Source organism: Perognathus longimembris, chromosome 3 (assembly GCF_023159225.1).
Source record: "Perognathus longimembris pacificus isolate PPM17 chromosome 3, ASM2315922v1, whole genome shotgun sequence".
NCBI classification, from domain to species: domain Eukaryota; kingdom Metazoa; phylum Chordata; class Mammalia; order Rodentia; family Heteromyidae; genus Perognathus; species Perognathus longimembris.
In genome coordinates, this window is record NC_063163.1 from 6,443,049 (window position 1) to 6,457,687 (window position 14,639).

A 14,639-nucleotide genomic window follows, 5' to 3' on the forward strand; every position below is an offset into this window, starting at 1 on the left:
CTTGAGCCATGCCTATAGTCTTTTGTTTTGTTTTAAGTTATTTTTCAAACGAGATCTGAAAAACCACAGCCTGGGCTGTGCTCTTCCTGCCTCTACCTGCTGTGTAGTTGGGTTTTGGGTGAGTAGTACCATGCCAGTCAGCTTGACTACTGAAATGAGGGATTGCTAAGTCTTGAACTATGATCCTGTTCATTTTACCTCTTGAGTAGTTGGGATTACAGAGGTCAGCCACTACGTTTACTAAAGAATTCTTATACTTAGAATTTCCCCCTTATCCTCCCTCCCTCCCCCCCATACACATATAGAAGATTCTTCTAAGATGCTTCCCCCATGATTCTAATAAGCAGCTCCACAGAGTTCCACTGGACTCAAAGGATAACTTAACTTCTAATAAGCCCCGATGTGAAGAAGATGGAGGGGTCTGGTGGGACAGTGCTCTTTTCCGGGCACTCTCCACAGCGAGGGCTCGAAATCCACTGAAACCACATCCTATCTGTCACTCTGGTTTGCGTCCTACTATAAGGTGTTAACATGATCACCTATACTCCAGTCTAGCTTACAGCTGACAATGGATTCTTATGGGAGAACTTTGAATGGTGGAGGAAAACTGAATTATCCCATAAACGTTTGTTGAGTTGTTTCTTTGGGTCAAGCATGATGCTAGGCTCTGAGGACAGTGTTGCAACAGGAAGGAAGAAAAAGGCCCTAAGTCAGTGAAGCTGAAAATCTCCACGGGGTTAAAGCTTTGTGAAGGAGGAGAAAGGGGAGGACCAGGCTTAAGGGTTTAGCAGGATTGAGGGTAAGCAAGGCCACATTTTGATGTCTCTTAGTGTTTCAGATTTAAGAGAAGACCTAAATGTCTTTTCTGAAGTAGCAAAACACAGACATATAAAATCGGAACTGAAGTACAGCAGAACAGCCTAGAGACAAAATAGATGTGCAGACTTGGAGGTAAGGCAAGATGACAGAGGATGCGCAGACGTGGGCAGTCAAGGACAAGGGAGAACAAAGAAGGCAAGATTGAGATGCTTCCTTTGAGTGCCAGACAGCAGCAGAGACCTTGAAGGTCCTCATGTCCTTGATGAGGGTTCTCCTGGGCAGACCGATGGCCCTGCATCTGGAGGGACGGAAAGAAACGGAGCACTGTGGCTGTACCCTCATGTGCAGTCGCTCATGTGGATGAGGGAAGGATGTTTTGTCCCAATGGGTGTTGCGCGGTGAGCGATGACTAGATGTTTTAGAAAATCAACCTTTGCACCTGATTCTGGGAAGACAATTCTAAAATTCAGGCCATCTAAAAGAGGAGAAGGTGACTCTGCCGGGGCTCTGTCACAGACTGGTTCACGTTGAAAACGGACAACTCTTTTTTTTTTTTTTTTTTTGGCCAGTCCTGGGCCTTGGACTCAGGGCCTGAGCACTGTCCTTGGCTTCTTCCAGCTCAAGGCTAGCACTCTGCCACTTGAGCCACAGCGCCGCTTCTGGCCATTTTCTGTATATGTGGTGCTGGGGAATCGAACCTAGGGCCTCATGTATCCGAGGCAGGCACTCTTGCCACTAGGCTATATCCCCAGCCCGAAAACGGACAACTCTTAAGGGCTGGAACCAGGCAGGACTAAATGATGAGGCGTTTCCACTGAAATTTTCGGTAGAAGGGTACATATGGATTCAACAAACTTCAGGAACTCTATATGGTGGCCATTACTTTTATTTCCCTTGACAGACCCAAAAGTTTTAGCAATGTTTGTGTGTGTGTATGTGCGCACATGCGCGCGTTAAATCTGTACTGATGTTCGAGGACTATTACAGTATAAAAAAATTTACTTCCTTGAAGAAAGTGACAAGGAGCTGTTGGGACCAACTAGCCAAGGAAAGGAGATGGGAAACTTTTGGCGAGTGACTTTCCTTGAACTGAAAAGAGCATCACCCAGTGGCGGTGTGAGCTCAGGAAAGGCACCATCCCAGCTCCACGGGGTCAGTCCCGTGATGGGCAACATAGCATTGGTGCTGGAATAGGAGGACATGAGTGTAACGGGGATAAAACAGAGTTTGTTTCCCTGAGAGCCAAGGTATAGCCACAACAGAGAGTAATATTTTATTTAATTTTACTCCTATCCCTCAGAATCTATATTAAAGATTGTCTCAAAAGCTTTTAAGTATAAAACATATTTTTATTATTATTTTATTGTTTCTTCTACTTTTGACATTAAAAAAAAAAAAACCAACTTCCTTAGCATCACCTTAGGCGAACATGAAGGTCTTTTTATCTCTGAAAGGGGGCCTGGGAAAGATTTCAGTGTTGAAGCATCCTGAGTGCAAAGTTTTGCTGTCATTCAAGCAGGATAGCCTCTCACGTGCACAGGATACTAGGGTCACATGAAACTTATGATACTAGGGTTATATGAAAGCTTTCCTGTGGTATGTGTTGCCTTCCTTCTACCTCTTCTCAATCTGATTTTTATGAAAGTTCAATACTTTGTGAGTAAACAAGTAGCGCATGCTCTTCCTGCAGAAAGAGTTAAAAAATGAGAGCAATAGATTGCCCTTCTTATCAACTAGGTAGATGTCCCTTCAGTCCATTTTTATATCCACTTACGACATGCAGTGTCTGTGTGTCGCTGTTCATTGCAATGACTATATCTCAAATATGAATTAAGAACTAGGGAAAGTTCATCCCGAGAACAATGATGAAATGAAAATCTCCAGGGAAGCTTCTTGCTAAACCACTCGGCATGCGTTTGCCAATGATTTTCTTCTTATGAAGCTGTGTCAAAAAACTTGCTATTTCTCTTGCTTGACACTTCCTGCTTGGAATCTCCATTGCCCCAGTTGGCCTGGTGACCTCCTCATCCTTTAAACCTCCACGCTACCTTCTGAAACACACCAGATAGGACCGATTCTCTGCCTGCTTTATACCCGGCCTCTCTGACATAGAACGCACATTCCTGTCTCTCCTCACTCTACCCCACTTCTTGTCTGACTACTGGTTCTAGGAATAAAGAGTCAGTACTCATTATCTTTTCTCTTTTTCTTTATGTCAATCCTGGAATTAAAATTCACATTTGCTAGACATGTGCTCTACCTCTTGAGCCAGGCTCCCAGCTCTTTTTGGTTTAGTATGTTTCAAGTATAGTCTTGTGGCTTTTTATTTTATTTTATTCTTCCCTAAGGCAGCCTTGGGCAGCAAGCCCATGCTTTTCATGTGGCTGGAATCCCAGGCCTAGACCACAATGTCCAGCTTATTATTGATCAAGAAGTGTTCTTGCTACCTTTATGCTTGGGCTGTCCTCAAACTATGACTCTCCTTATCTCTGCCTCTAGAGTATCTAGTATTACAGGTATGCACCGGATGGCTTTCCTAGTTCAGTGATTTAAAAACTGGATGTATAAAATGCAGTGCTGGTTTCAACATCTATTAAAAATGGATTAAGTGCAGGTGGATCATATCAACCATGATTTTCAGTCTCATTATTGTTGAGGAAGCATCGGCTTGGCCTTGGGGCTGCTGGTTTTCATTATCTATTGCCTGTCTTCCTCTTTTATTAAACTATCAAGACAATCCACTAGGCAGTTTCCTCTCTACTTCCTTCTAGAGCCAGGGTAATGCTGATTGGGGTCTGCAATCTTCCACAAGCCCCTTGGGCTCCTTGTAGGGATTTGGCAGTAAGAAGCATATATTTGAGAGAGGTGCTATTGTCTAGATCATTTGAAAAGTCATTGTAGTACCTGCATTAGGGGAGTGAAATGAGACCATGAACACAGAGGCTTTGCCTGTAGGTGGAGAGAGACTCACAAGGATTTTTGAAGTGCAGCTCCTCTGACTATCCTTTTCTGTTCTTTGCTCTCCTTTTGACCTGGGCTGACTGTGTACCTCTGTGTGTTCTGCTCCTGTGGTGGGCAACTTTGAGCAGAGGAGACTGGGAATGGTCAGAGCCCAGAAGATCCTCAGAGAGGCAGAGGAAGCGGGTTCCGGTGGGCATGCGTGCACTGAGGGGCCGGGAAGGTGGAGCTTAGTGAAACAGCATACAAAGGCACCTTAGGATCCCCCAAAACCACCTCCTCAAAGGCTGGGAATCAGGAAACCTAACTTTTACAGTCCGCTCTGACTCTTACAGCTTCACATAAAGGCTGAAACCTAAACTTTATAGTACAAAAACTGTTTTAGGCCATGTCTCCTGTAGGTAACAACCACCAAAAAGTCTGTCATAAATGGATCTGAAACTTGTCCTGCCAGACCGAAATCTCCCGAGAGCATGGCTCAGCCCATTTCATGGAGAAGTGCACACGCCATAAGCACAGACTGCATTTTTTGAGGTATCTGGGGGAGGGAAATGTTTGGACTGTTCCTCCCCGCCTGTTTGGACAGATCCATTCACTGATAGGTCTTGGTGCTTTCAAATACTTCATGTGTGTATGAAATGTATGTATAAAAGAAAAATCTATAAACCCACAGCCCGAAGCTTCTTCTAGCCACTGGCTGCTCTTATCAGTGAAAGCCAGTTTCAGCTGTCTGTCACGACTCTGGAGAGGAAGGCTGACAGAAGGAATAACAACACAGACAGGGCCAGAGGGAAAAGAGCAAGAGAACTTTAGGGAGCCCAAATTTTATTTTAAAAGGCTACCTGGTATTCTCTCTGCCTGAAATTATTTCTCTTCCCCATCTACATAAATTCTTGGGAAATATTATTGATCCCTTAAAAAAAATCTTTCACTTAGATGATACCTATTTTATAGTCTGTGTCAAACTAGATAGTTAAGGCAAATTCTTATTTATTTATTTATTTATTTTTTGTGCCAGTCCTGGGGCTTGGACTCAGGGCCTGAGCACTGTCCCTGGCTTCTTTTTGCTCAAGGCTAGCGCTCTACCAACTTGAGCCACAGCGCCACTTCTGGCCTTTTCTATATATGTGGTGCTGGGGAATCAAACCCAGGGCTTCATGTATAGGAGGCAAGTACTCTTGCCACTAGGCCATATTCCCAGCCCCAAGGCAAATTCTTACTTAAGGAGCTAATCTAAATGTCTAAGAGGAAAGAGAAATTTTCTAAGACTAGCCCTACAGCTACATTTAAAAAGAAAAAAAAGGAAATGGAATGAAGAAAAAAGGACTGAGAATCGATTTTCTTCATTCTGTGGTAGCCTTAGGCCCCATATCTCATTTTGTAGAGAATCTCAGGTTTAGCTTTTTCATTTCATTTAGCTTGATTCTATGGCCCTAAATCTCCTGAAAACCATTTGATAAACTCAAGAAATTAAATTCTTCATGGCTTATGTGATGCTCAAGAAAATGCATTTTTATAATCCACAAGGGAGTAGAATGCTTTGGTTTCCAAAATTGCTGAAAACTGCTCTATCTTTGTTTCTGAGAGGTGCAGTAATTAAAGTATGTGGTGCTCAGGTAAATGGGGTATCTGGGAGGGTCAGTGTATGATCACATGTCATTTGAAGCAGGGTGTGAAGCACCTGAGAATGGCCAGAGATTCCAATAAATGATATGTGTCTACAGGTAGGAAACAAGAATCTTGATTTGAAAAGCAAGAGTGCAATTTGGAGCTGTTCATGGTGGTGTTGCTGGATGGGTTATTGTCAGTTGCTAAGCAGAGGTCTATTTCCAGGTACGTATGGGGTAGGTGTGATAGGCTAAAAGATATCCGTCTATAATATCTCCAAATAGCACTTTCACTCTGCATCCCAGTCCATGCAATCTCCTCTTAGGTTAACCTGTATGATAAAAACGGAAGTTTGCAGACGTGATGGTAGTAAGGATCCTGAGATGCCTGGATTTTCTAGTTGTTCCCTGTGAAATTGCAGCAGTCCTTGCAAGAAGGAGACAGGAAGCTAAGAGTCAGTAGTCAGTGTGTGAAAATGGACTCCATTGGTTTAGGGTGGGGTAATCAATAGCCTATGAACCATAGAACAGCAAGGTCACAGAAAGGTGGCCTCTAGTAGGTATTTTTAAAGCACTAAAATGGGTTTTCATCAACACCTCCAGAAGACTCTTGTCAACAACTTAACCCAGTCACATTAATTTGGAACTTATTTTCTCCAGAGTTATAAGAGAAAAAAAGTGTGTGTTTCTAAAGTGACTGAGTTTGTGGTACTCTATTACAAAAACAGTAAAGCCTAGACCATAGATTAGTGGAAAAGACTCGGGATAATTTAAGGATGTATTTTTTGTTTAGTGCTTGCACACAAAACAGCAACAATGCTCAGGAACAAGGCAGCCAGTTTTAATGATAGCATTTCAAAGGGCATGTACTTTGGAAATTACATTCACCTGTATCTTTCAGAAGTAGATTACAAGATCAGAGATAGAGTAAAATAACCTTGCCAGAATCTTAAGGCTTTGGATGTTTAGTTAAATTTCCTGGGACCAAAGCACAGAGCCTGAAGAACATTCCGTGGGCTTCACAGTGTTTGCACACCCTAGGATTCATCATTCCCCAGGGCACTTCCAGCTCAAATAATTAAAGTGTGATATCTTTGATACACCAGATTTTACCTCAGTTGTAACTTCTCACAGGCACTAAATTATACAAAATATACAATAGAAAAAAATCATGCTGAAATCATTCTTTAAACAACTGGGCAAGTTGTACCAAAATTTTACATTGTACATTGAAGGTGTTTCATTTATTATTTATCATTCCACTCCAAACGATTTTCAGTGAGTTAGAAAACAACATTGGATTTTGTGTGGACATTCTTTCTTTGCCTCCATCTGCACCTGAAGGTTCTTATTCTTGGTTTGGTCTCCACAACAATGGAATCGAATATGTTAAGCTTGATGGTGTAAAAGTGCAGATGCACACTTCAAAGAGATTCAAGGAGAGTCAAGGTATCCAGAGAGAGTATCTGTAGGAGAGCTCCTCATATATCCCTGATATTGTAATAGATGGCTAGATTTCAAATAGCTGGCTTCTGGGTGGAAGATGGGTTGGAAATAAAAGCATGAGCTTAGAATCCAGATCTTTTATTTGCTAAGAGTGAAAATTTGGCAAATACATACTAACTCTGGAGCTTAATTCTCTCGTCTATTAATCAGGGACCTTGGCACCTAGAACACGAAATGGAAAATTTCTTTTCACACTATTGTTATAGCTATCTATCTGTCGGTCTCTCTGTCTGTCTATCTATCTGTCTTGTTTTTACTTGTATGTATAGAGGTACATAGTCTTAGTTCACGATGAAATGTAGTCTCAATTACCAATTCTACTTGACCATTGTGTATAAAAATACTTCTTTGTTTTCTTAGTTAAATGACAACTGTATTTGTGTGTGTGTGTGTGTGTGTGTGTGTGTGTGTGTGTGTGTGTGTTGCTTTGGAAGTCACTAATGCTTCATACATTTGACAAAATCAGAAAGTTATTTACATGTCTTATGCATGCACATGAATGTGTGCATGTATTTAAATAATATACACACCACATGGGGAGCAAAGAGCCTCAACTTGAAATATTTTTGGCCATTCTAGGAATCAGTTAGTAAAGCTTCATTGTAATATTAAATACAAATCAGTTTGTACCATAAAGGCACACAAGAGTGTTGATATTGAGAATTTAAATGAATACTTACTTATTTCTCAGATTTTGAGGACATTGGGTAATTTTTTTTCTGCTGGAAGAGTCAATGTCTCTAAAATTTACCACTGTCATTTCAATTATGAAATTGATAATATTTTTATGTCCCACTCCTGATTCACAGCTCTGCAATAAATACTGTGCTCATTTTTGAGTACACTTTAATATAAAATCCTGAAAACTGTTGAGGATTTTTTTTCCAACTTATTAGCCAGATTTTTAAAAAAATACACTAGATTTATAAAGCTAAGCCATCTGCTAGTATCAATATGGTATTGCTTCTATAGGGAAAAATGTTCACAGATTTTTGCATCAGCAGCTTTCACTTTTTTGAACCAAAATATTAAGCAACTATAAGTTCCATCCAAGTTTCCTAAAAGAGGGAAATGTGTTGTTTACTAGGAATGAACATGTCTGGAAAAGTTAACCAAACAAGATTGTTGTGACATTACTGCAGTCACATAATTCTTGAAAATCTAAACATTCATTAATATTTTTTTTAGATTATCCTTTGGGTCTAAAGTAATGATCAATGATACTCTTACAGAAAGAAATTAAAAATGTTATTTCTGCATTTAGACTGCTGACTGGGTAGGCACTCACCTTAGATCACTAGTCAAAAATTTGGACCAAGCATATATGAATATTATTATTATTATTATTATTATTATTATTATTATTATTGCCAGTCCTGGTGCTTGAACTCAGGGCCTGAGTACTGTCTCTGGCTTCTTTTTGCTCAAGGCTAGCACTCTGCCACTTGAGCCACAGCGCCACTTCTGGCTTTTTTCTATATATGTGGTGCTGAGGAATCGAACCCAGGGCTTCATGTATAGGAGACGAGCATTCTTCCACTAGGCCATATTCCATGAATATTATTTTACAGTGTTCTTCTAGATAAGTAAAAATATGAAAAAGGACACCTATATTCTATACGTCTAAAAGCCCCTCCAGACATTTAAAAATAAAACCCACTTACTTAGAGCAGAAGATGAATCCAAATGGCAATGTAACCTTTCTAACCTTGTTCAAGCTCACCCGGAATTTGTTTGTAATCACTGATTGTCAGTGACCTCAGTTTTCAACCTCACTTTAGGGTGTGTCAGTGTAGCGACAAACACTTGTGGTATGTACAGTCCTGACAGGAGGATCTTGGCCCAAGGCCACTTTGGTAAGAGCAGGACTTTATCTGAAAAATAAACTAAAGCAAAAAAAAAAAAGTTTCCTAGCATGCACCAAGGGCCCAAGATCCAAACCCAGGAACACCAAAAATTAATCATTTCATAAAAGACTGGCAGAAAACCACGTGATAGGGTGGAGTGAGTTATTTTTCCTCCCTAGGTGCCCCTCCAGGTCATAGCTACTAGCAGATGAAAGCATGAAAATCACAGCAACAGCAATAACAAAAAACACGTTTCCAACTATATTGAAGAACTTATTTTTTTACCCAAAGTTTTGTGGCTTCTCCTGAAATACAGAGTACAATAGAATAACAATGGTTAACATCGTTTATAGACCTTCCTCGGTGTTGTCACTCCATGTGTCTTTGATCTTAGTATGAAAAGACTTGCTACATATAAACATATCTGAATTTAGTATGCATGTCATACATATAATGACCTTTGTGGGATTAAATTACAAGGATATAATTTAAGAAAGCACTTATTTCTTTTCTTTGGGTATCTAATGTATTTATGTATTTAAAAATTGATAGTTTGTTAGATCAGAGGCTGTGCCGATGGCCAATGTATAAGAAAAATGGGCACAAATTTATTGCTTTATGAAAAATCATACGTTAAAGAATTATTAAAAACATAGCTATATGCTGTTTGGATTTGGGGTTTTTAGAAGAATGACAAACCTTGTGCATTTTTTTAGAATGTCGCACAAAATTTTATCTACTTAGAGCTCAAGCCAAATCACATAAAGCATTAAGAAAAAAAGGTGAAAGCAAAACAAAAGTTCCTTAACTAATGCTATTTTCTTTACATACCCTACCCCTGTAAGTTGTATTTACTATAATAATTCTAGAAAGTATGTTCATCTGGCTTCTGATTCTATGATGGATTAGATGTAGCAAATATGCAAAGGGACGTATTACCAGTTAGCCAATGAGAATCAAATGGCACAGAGAGCATTGGAGTGTCGCCACAGCTCCTTGGAGGAAGACCGAGTGAGTGACAAACAACAAATGGAGATGATGTCAGAAGGAAGGCCGAGGTGAAACTCATACTGTGTGAGTTTTGTGGTTTCTGTTGAGACATACGATTTAGGGGAGGGTTGTGATAGAATCTGAGTTTTCACCTTCACCATTTTGACTGCTGTGCTGAGAGCATACAAATAGCAACAAGGTGGGAAGCAAGAGGCTAATGAGGTTGCTACTGTAATCGTCCAAATTGTTTATGGTTAGTGGACAGTGATGTACAAATGTACATTTAGATACGTGTGTGTGTGGGGGGGCTCACTTACTGCTTCTGTAGCCGCATTAGAATTCAGTAAAAATCGAATCATTGAATAATGAATTAATGGTTCATTCAACCACGAATTCAGTGGTTATCAGTAGTCACTATTCACTGAATTTCAAACACGTGCCAGGTACAGCTTTGAGTGTTTGACTCAGAGGTGGGATGTGCTTCTCCTAGTGACTTTACTGGATTACGACAGTTTTACAAAGGAAGAAACCTGCTGAAAAGGCGAAAAGAATTGCTCAAGGATACTGGGTGGGGCCTCTGTTTGCCTTCCCCCAGTGTGACATTCGCCATCGCTGCTGCTTCCAATTACAAAGAGGCGTATGAGCGTGGACATCCAGGTGAAGGCAGACACAGGGGCCAAGTGTGAGCCCACGGCCTCTTTAGGGAATCTTCCCACGCAGAGAGGTGGAGGAATGATTGCCTCTGATGAACTCATGTCTGTGTGGCACGTTACCTTTCTCCAAGTATTTTCTCATAGGCACTAATAACCATTTCTCAGAGGTAAGGTTTGAATGCTCATTATTTTTTTGTGAGGGGTTGTAGAAATAACTTACAGGGCTAAATTCACAAATCTAGTCAATGATAGCTAAAGTTGGTACTTGGACTTTATTTACCAAAAAATTAATTTCTTACACATTTTATCTAACATTTTATCATATATCTATTAAGGGAGTAAAGAAATGTGCAAGGAAATACCTGTATTTTATCATTAAAATGTCATATGAAAATTGGCAAAGAATTCATACAATAGAAGAGAGGACCTAGGAGATGACAACAGTGTCAGTCATTAGTTCAGCACTCAGGATGGGCCACACATTGTGTTACTGTCTTCATAGTCACCAGGAATGAATTGATCCTTCCTTCCTTCCTTCCTTCCTTCCTTCCTTCCTTCCTTCCTTCCTTCCTTCCTTCCTTCCTTCCCCTCCCTTCCTTCCTTCCCCTCCCTTCCTTCCTCCCCCTCCCTTCCTTCCTCCTTTCTCTTTCTTTCCTTCCATCCACTTCTCTTTTCCCTTCTCTCCTTCTCTTCCTCCTTCTGTCTCTCTTCCTCCTAAACTCTCCTTCTTTCTCTCTCCCCCACCTCCTCCATCCCTCCCTGCCTTTCTTCCTCCCAACCTCCCTCCACTCCTCCCTGTCCCCTCCCTTCCACTCCTCTTGCCTCCTCCCCTCCACTCCTTCTGCCCCCTCCCTCCCCTCTTCCTGCCCCTCCCCTCTTCCTGCCCCCTCCCCTCCATTCATCCTGTCCCCTACCCTTCACTCCTCTTGCCCCCTTCATTCCTCTTGCCCCTTCCCCTCCACTCCTCCTGCCCCCTCCCCTCCCCTCCCCTCTTACTGCCCCCTCCCCTCTTCCTGCCCCCTCCCTTCCACTCCTTCTGCCCCTTCTCCTCCACTCCTCCCTCCTTTCCTTCATTCCTCTTGCCCCCTCCCTTCTACTCCTTCTGCCCCCTCCCCTCTCCCTGGCCTCCTTCCTTCCCCTCTCCTCCCCCCCCCCCCCCGCCTCCCTCCCTCCCCCCGCCTCCCTCCTTCCCCTCCCCCCCCCCCCGCCTCCCTCTCTGCCCTCCCCCTAGCCTCCTTCCCTCCCCTCCCCCTGGCCTCCCTCCCGGCCTTCCCCTGGCCTCCTGCCCTCCCCTCCCCTCCCCCTGGCCTCCTTCCCTCCCCTCCCCCCGGCCTCCCTCCCTGCCCTCCCCCCCGGCCTCCTCCACCCTTCTCCTGGTGGAGTCCAGGGTGGCCCTCAGAGCTCTTTGGAGGCTCTGCGCAGCGGCCCCTCCTGTCTGTGTCCCGGCGAGGGCTGGTGGCTGCTGGTGTCTGGCTGCGGGTTTCCAGGCAGCTTTGTGCTCTCTTTTATCACAGCTTAAGACAGCAGATGGCTCTCTTGCGTTTCCTTTCACTTACCTCTGTCTGTAAACAAGGAAACAGCTTTTGGGGGAGGGAAGAGGAAAACATGGGAATTAAGCTCGATTATCCCACTCCACCCCCCCCCCATCCATGGGCTCCCTTGAAATGGGGAGCCACATGGAGGAGGAAGGGCAAAGGACGGCTTGCGGTCTGTGGAACGCACGGTCTGAGTCCCCGATGCCCGGCGCCCGGGGCAGAGGCTTCAGGAATGCCAGCAGAGTCTTTCAAATCTCCCTGATGGAAAAGGCAGGAAGGCTTTGTGCTCCCACGTGTGTTATTAATGTCAGTGGATGCTGAGAGGATTAATTTCCTTTCCATCTCCTGAAAGGAAAAAAAAGAAAGAAAGAAAGAAAAAGTGGGAAACTGCTTTTAAAAGGAGGAGAGAGCACGGAGACCCCAAGCGCCCAGGGCGGCCAGGCCGGGTGCTGTCCAAGGTGCTGAGCCCAGCCGGTTGGCCAGGGGCTGTAAGGCAGGGAGATGACTGCCAGGAGCTGTGAATCCACCTTCCCACCACACACCTCCATCCAAACACCTGGGAAGATCACTGCGGTGGAAGCAAGTAATTAACAAAGCAACAACCAACGAGAAGCCTAACCTCAGTGTTTGTAATATTAATATAGTCGGCACATCGAAAAGCTTAGAAAGCCTTCTCAAACGAACTACGTGTGTTGGTTGATGGAATTGTGGTAGATTTAATACTTTACACTCTTTGCAAAAGAAAAAAAATCTCTCTAAAAGCTTTAAACAAACCTATTTTAACCATGCTGTATTTCGGAAATCCAACGCTAGAACGTCTGAGGATCCAAATGGCTACTGTTCAGTAACGGAAGTTAGTCAAAATGACCATTAGTGCTCACTGGGGCTTTTCCCCCCCATTCTCAGCAAATAGGAAAGATAAGACAGATATAGTCAATAGGCAGTTTACTGGGTATAATCATTTCTCTTCAAAGACATGTTAACTCAACATTAACAAAACACACTAAAAATGAATGATCAATTAGGCATGGTGGTGCGTGTTTACAATCCCAGCACTCAGATGGCGGAGACAAGAGCATCTACTTTGAGTTAGAGACTACTTGGGCTCCCTAGTGAGACTGCCTCAAAACTAAAAGAAAATGAAGAGGAAGAAGAAGTAGCCAAAGTAGAGTAGATAATTAGCGCACTTCTTTTACTACCTCATGGGTGATTAAGAACTGGAAGATTTGACAAAATGGTTCTGGCACATTGCTTAATGGCGGGGTATTTCCTACATGGAAATCTCACCTGCAGTGTAGCCCTATCATCATGGTCCCATTCAATAAAATTCTGTTGGCTAAAGAAGGAGTTAGTAACTAGGGAGTGATCTTACAGAAGAGCCCGTGGCAGTGCTGGCCTCCTGGAGAGATTGGGGCTGAGCTGTGTAGAATAGGCAGGCAGCCTCCCCGTGGCCAGTTCTGGGCTGCCCTGCTCTCTCTTGCCTGCTGGTGTGTCTTTGTAGTACTTTCTGCATGTTTCTGAGACACAGGGAAAGTCTGCTTTAGTTCACAAGCGCTTCCAGGGGTTCTTGAGTTGTGTGGCATCTCTTTTAGCCCTATAGTAGTCACTGGAGGAGACCTCAAGCTTCAGGATCACTAAAGGGGTTTTCCTTTTTTCTCAAACCGTTGTGAGCCTCTCTTCTGCATTCCTTCTGCATTACCTTTGTTGGATAGCAGACAAAACAGGAAGGGAAGAGACTGAAAGGAAAGTCAGGAAAGCCTTCAACAAGGCTTGCATTTGGTTCTGCCACTGGGGTGTATGCTAGAAAGTCTGGGCTGGTGTTCATCCAAGCAGGAAAGGCTTCTTCTCCCCAGCCACCTTCTTCCCTGCGCCCTCCACTCTTTCCCTTGGACCTGCCTAGTTGCAGCTGGCTAGGAAGGAGCACTGTAAGGCCACAGACAGTACTGAGAGTGCGGCGGCAGCTGCTTTTCTATTTGAATTTCAGACCCAGCTCCTGTGGCTTTGCTCCCTGCCAGTGCAGTCCCCACCCCTCCTGTTGGGGTGTCTTGGCTCTGGCTGTTTATTTTTGCTGTCACTGGACTACTGTGACGCCCTCTCTCTCGCAGTATCTCTACCTTGACTAGTTCCAGCAGTATTTCTGGCCTGACATCTTCCCCCCCTTTCCGTGGCCGCCCTCTCCGGCCGCGGGGTGCAATCCCTGTCTCGGAGCTGTCTCTGCTTGCGAGTGCTGCGAAGCAGACTTGGGACTGCGGCTCCCCGGACCACATTAGAAACGTCCTCTCCTCTCCGTTCTTTCCTCGTTGAGGGTTCCGAATGACAAACCTGCCCTTCCCCACAGCACAAGGGAGAGTCCAGCAAGTTGGGGTGCACGAGGTGAGGAGTGGAGGCCCCTCCTTCCTCTCCGCTCCTCCCCCCCGGGGCTTAGAGGCCACGGGGATTAACTGGAGAGCAGAAAGCTCCTGGCCCAGGCCTCCAGCGCGGGCTGAGCGGGGTTTTTTTTGGGGGTGGGGGGTGGGGGAACAAGGAGTCACCCAAGCCCCAAGTCCCCGCTCATCCAGGCAGCCTCAGAAGCCGGCGAGCTTCATCGGAGCCCAAACACGGGGAATACGGTTCCCCACTTGCTTTGGCTCAGCAACCCCCCCCCCTCCGTCCCCCGTCCCCAGCGATCCATCCTAGCTTTATTATTATTCATTATTATTATCATTATTATTTGAAGGCGTGACT

At 43.9% G+C, this 14,639-nt stretch overlaps 1 protein-coding gene across 2 annotated transcripts in view; it reads left to right on the plus strand.

Annotated features, from left to right (window-relative positions):
• The window catches only part of Fgf14 (fibroblast growth factor 14), a 506,034-nt gene that overhangs the window by 327,411 nt on the left and 163,984 nt on the right, over window positions 1–14,639 (plus strand). The window lies entirely within an intron of this gene.